Source organism: Macadamia integrifolia, unplaced genomic scaffold, assembly GCF_013358625.1.
Source record: "Macadamia integrifolia cultivar HAES 741 unplaced genomic scaffold, SCU_Mint_v3 scaffold155, whole genome shotgun sequence".
NCBI classification, from domain to species: Eukaryota; Viridiplantae; Streptophyta; class Magnoliopsida; order Proteales; family Proteaceae; genus Macadamia; species Macadamia integrifolia.
Window position 1 is genome coordinate 44,044 of NW_024868256.1, and position 4,622 is coordinate 48,665.

Below are 4,622 nucleotides of genomic sequence, written 5' to 3' on the forward strand. Positions count from 1 at the left end.
TACACAGAAGGTAAAACCAAAAGAAATAAATAAATAAATTCCCACATTTTATATGTTAATAGAGTTTCACTTACCTTCAAGTTTCAACATTAAGAAAAAAACCTTCCCGGATGTAGAGAATCTGGAAATCTGGAAAGGGTGGGCTCAAATAAGCCTTAACCCTCATCAACTTTGGTAGGAGAATGTTTGGCCTTACGTCTGGGTATGTTGAGTGAAAATTAAAGAAGCAGTCATTCGAAGGGTAATCTTTAGGGGTGCAAGTTTAGCCCTGACAGCCTGAACCCACCCTGATCCCGAACAAGAAAGTTTGGCCTTGAAAGTCGACCTAACCCTAAAATTTCTGACTCTGAGTTAGGATTAAGGTTGGCCCTGATTTTTGGCTCCGATGTTGACCTTGGTTATATGACCCTGATGTTAACCTTGATTTTAATCTTAATTTAAAATATTATGCGACATCGACATCCCAAAAATCCTATTATATATTTTCTCATTGTCTCATTGTCTCATTGTCTTCTTTTAGAAGAAAGTGAATAAACCAAATCTATTATTAGAGATCCATGCGCGGCTGCGGCTGCGGCTGCGGCTGCGCCTGCCTTCTCATTTTTCCCTAGTTCCAAAGAGAAGACTCCCTTCTTCAGTGGGATTTTGTGGGTGTGAGGCTATGAGTGATAGTCTTTTTTCGGTGGGATTCGTTGCCAAAACTTCTTATCTGAAGCTCTTTGTTTTCTTTCTGCTAAGTGTCCTTACATTGTTTATGTTTTTGTCGATCAATGATCGATGATTGGTTTTGTACTTCTGGAAGCTTTAGAGAATTAAAACAGATTAGAAATTAGCATCATCATTAGCTATCGCCTGCATTCTAGCCCCCTTGCGCCCTACGGGCATGGTGGCTTTAGAACGTCTTACAGTGTACTTGTCAGGCGTGTAGTCTTTTCATGAATGTCTCTGCAGAGTTACCTGCAAAAGAAGCTATCTACTGTGTTGAATAGCTTTCTAGATTTAAGTGTAAGAGCTGAAGAAGTCTTGAAGGTAACACGTTTTGGAGGACTGTGAGAAGCCCTAAGAACGACCACATATGTGATGAGATCTCCATTTTGTCCTCCATCGTCTTCTTCTTCTATTTCTCCGTGTTCTTTGTCGTCTGTGTGTATATATATATATATATATATATATATTTTTTTTTTTTTAGAGAGAGAGAGAGACTAGATAAGGGGAGGAGGGGTGGTATGGGTATTTCATTGTTTTCTCTACAGCTATTCCTGCTCTTTATGTGAATAAAGGGACTATTTTGGAAGCAAAAACAGTAGAGATAAAGTGAAAGGTCAACCCGTAAGGGGACGACTCTTCTTTAGTTTTTAACTTTTTGTCATTTTTTAGTCCCATTATATTCCTTACAAGATAAAATGGAGTTCTGCATGTGTGTGTGTGTGTGTGTGAGAGAGAGAAAGAGAGACATGGTTTAGGCCCCCATGGATAGGTGGGTGGTAGGGTGGGTTGGGTGGCTATGAGTCAGGGTTAGGGTCACCCCGGCCTGATCATGAAAGATCAGGGTCAATTAGGATGGGTATAGGCTGAGCTGAACCCTGAAGGGTTGGGTCTGGGTTGAAGTTTTAAAGTCTTGAGTTAGGGTTCATGGTGTGTTTGTCAACTAAGGGGACTCAAGGTTGGGCTAAGGTTTTAAGAAGCCCAACCCAACTCGGCCTTGTTGCACCCATAATTGTCTTCATTCAAACTGTCAAGATCTTATTTTGACTTTTCAAGTTAGAAGGATGACGCTCAGGGATGTTCTTACTGTGATTCATGATGTTAAAAGTGTTGGAGCAGAAGTTTGATGCTTGTATCTATTCTTATGTGCATAGATCTGAAAATGAGTGTGCCCATAGTATTGCTAAATTGGCACTATTTTATCTTATCGAGGGCATGTGGGTCTCGTCCTTGTCAGAAGACATTTTTAGTATTGTATTTAAATTCTTCCTTTTGTCATCGTAATGGATTTGCCCTATTTAATTGTATTAAAAAAATTAAAAAAATTAAATTAATGATAAAGAGTTCCTTAAAAGGGAGCATGACTTCTACAATAGTGCGTAAATCAATAAAAGTATACATAGAAACATCAACATTATGAGAGCATTTCCCCCTTCTTTGTGTTTAGGCTTCTTTTTCCCTAAATTAATATAAAAATTTCCAAATAACATAAAATTGTGTGAAATTAAAATCGACGATATATATTACTCCGGATCAAGTCCTCGTATGGGAACTTGATCTTCGGCATACGTTTCCTTTTTCAACGTGTTGGTTTTCGTACTTGTCCTTTTTCAACGTGTGGATTCCATTAAAAAGTGTTAACCCTTTATTTGTTTCTTCCCTTTTTCCCAACTCTCTCTCTCTCTCTCTCTCTCTCTCTCTCTCTCTCATCAAGTCCTCGAGAACTTGATCTTGGGTTTTCGTGCGTTTCTTTTTTCAACATGTGGATTCCATTAAAAAGTGTTAACCCTTTATTTCTTTGCTTCTTTTTTCTTAATTCACACATTCTCTCTCTCTCTCTCTACTTTCATTAACATTTTTATTTCAAAACCCACTTAACCAATCACTAAAAAAAAAAAACCATTTATCTATTTTTCTTTTATTTTTTATTTCAAATTTCTAATCCCATTTCGGAATTATGGTTTTAGGTTTCATTATCGGTCGACAGCGATTCGTTATTGGTCCATGTTTTATTATAATCACATTTTGACACAATGGTTTTAGGTCAATTCTTTGCCGATACCGATTTATTATGAATCTGGATCGATGTTGATTTAGAAATAAAAAAAATTAAAATAAAAAGAATCTGTCTCTATCAATACTGATATGAATCAATCAAATGAAAGAGAGAAGGAAGTTTTCCTCACCCATAGAAGATGCTTCACCCACCATCCTAAGGTTCACAAATCCTTACAAGGTTTTAAAAAAAATCCAAACCCTCCTGAAATCCTCTCCCACTCATATGAAGCATACGGTGAATGGATCATTATAGCAAAGAAAAAACTTGATCATGAAAAAAGGGGAGATTCCTCCACCCATAGAGTTATCAAGAGGGTATTTTGGACTTATACTAAAACTCTATAGAGCTTATAAACCCTAAGATGGTGGGTGAGCTATCCTTCATGGGTGAAGGAAAATTTGATATCAATATGATGGGGATTTAGGGATCGAAATCCTCTAGGGCGCCACTTTTTTGGTAGAGGCTCGCCGTGATGTAGACAAGTGGCCGATGCTATGTGTGTGGTGGATCAGCACTTGTTCTGGTTTAAAACTTGGTTTTGAAATCGAACGGGGCGACCAAAACCCCAAAACATAGAGGTTTTCAATCCTGGTTGGAGTTTCATAGCTTCTTCTTCTTCTTCCTCCTCTCTCTTCTTTTCTAATCTTCTCCTCTTCCACTTTCTCTCTTCTGTTCTAATCTTCTCTTCTTCCACTTTCTCATATACTAGTGTCACTTACACGATCATCAACAATAAGGATGACCAAAATGCCCCTCCTTCACTGGCCAAAACCACCGAGTTTCCCATTGAGATCCATATTCCGATCGATGCCCATCTCCCGACATCTCTCCGACCCGACCATTGGAATTGATAGCCGCCGCGAAGATACAATCGGCCTACCGAGCACACATGGTCTGGACACTGATCAAGAGGATTAGAGCCGTTAATTCGGAGGCAAACAGGTTGCAAAAGCTCATCCAACAACAAGAGACTGTTGATGCCATCCGGAGCGATGAACGGGAGAAGGTGCGGATGAACGAGGCACTCATGGCTCTGCTGTTGTGGCTTGATTCGGTGCTGGGATAAATCTGGCGGTACGTGAGCTGCAGAGAGCGGGGTTGTGGGGTTGCAGGAGATCTTGGATGCAGTGGCGGAAGCCAGAGTTCCCAATGCTGATGGGTTCCTCACCAACTGGGATCAGATGATCGTAAATATAGAAGTCTTCTTCTTCTTCCAACCCTCTCTAAGGTATTTCGAAGAAAAGAAAGGAAGGAGGGAGAAGAAGAAGATATGAAACTCCAACCAGGATCATTGGTTGATCCGGTTCGAATTCAAAACCAAGTTTTAAACCGGCATAGGTGTCGATCCACCATATATATGGCATCCGTCACGTGTTGACATCGTAGCTACCTTCCGCCAAAAATTGACGCCGTAGAGGATCACGATCTGGGATTTAGAGATATAATGCATTGATGATATGTTTCCCTGAGCCATTTCTACAAAAAACGATATTTGTTTTAGTTTCAGTTGAGAAAATTAAATTGTGGCAATTTCTTGCAATGATGGCCTCAAGACATCCGAAAATTTGAAGATTAAAGGATCGTATATTTGGCAGTTCAGGCCAACAACATGCACACCAAACCGAAGGGCCTACCTGAAGTTTGGAGCTCAGGTTAAAGCCATACATATATCCGTCTTATTTATCTTTTGCAGCTTTGATATTATATTTGGAGAGAGTGTAGGCAACCAGAACGGGTTGCTGATGTTGGGTTGAAACTCGAAAGCATATCCCGACGACTCTATCGTAGAAGAAGGGGATAGAGATAGGGAAATGTGAGGGCGGCAAATAAGTCGAGTTCAAGGATTTAGTTCTTAGTA

General features: G+C 39.7%; 1 pseudogene; it reads left to right on the forward strand.

The window, feature by feature from the left end:
• The first annotated feature begins 3,465 nt into the window (after positions 1-3,465).
• On the forward strand, positions 3,466-4,065 carry LOC122064182 (annotated as a pseudogene).
• Positions 4,066-4,622: the final 557 nt, after the last annotated feature.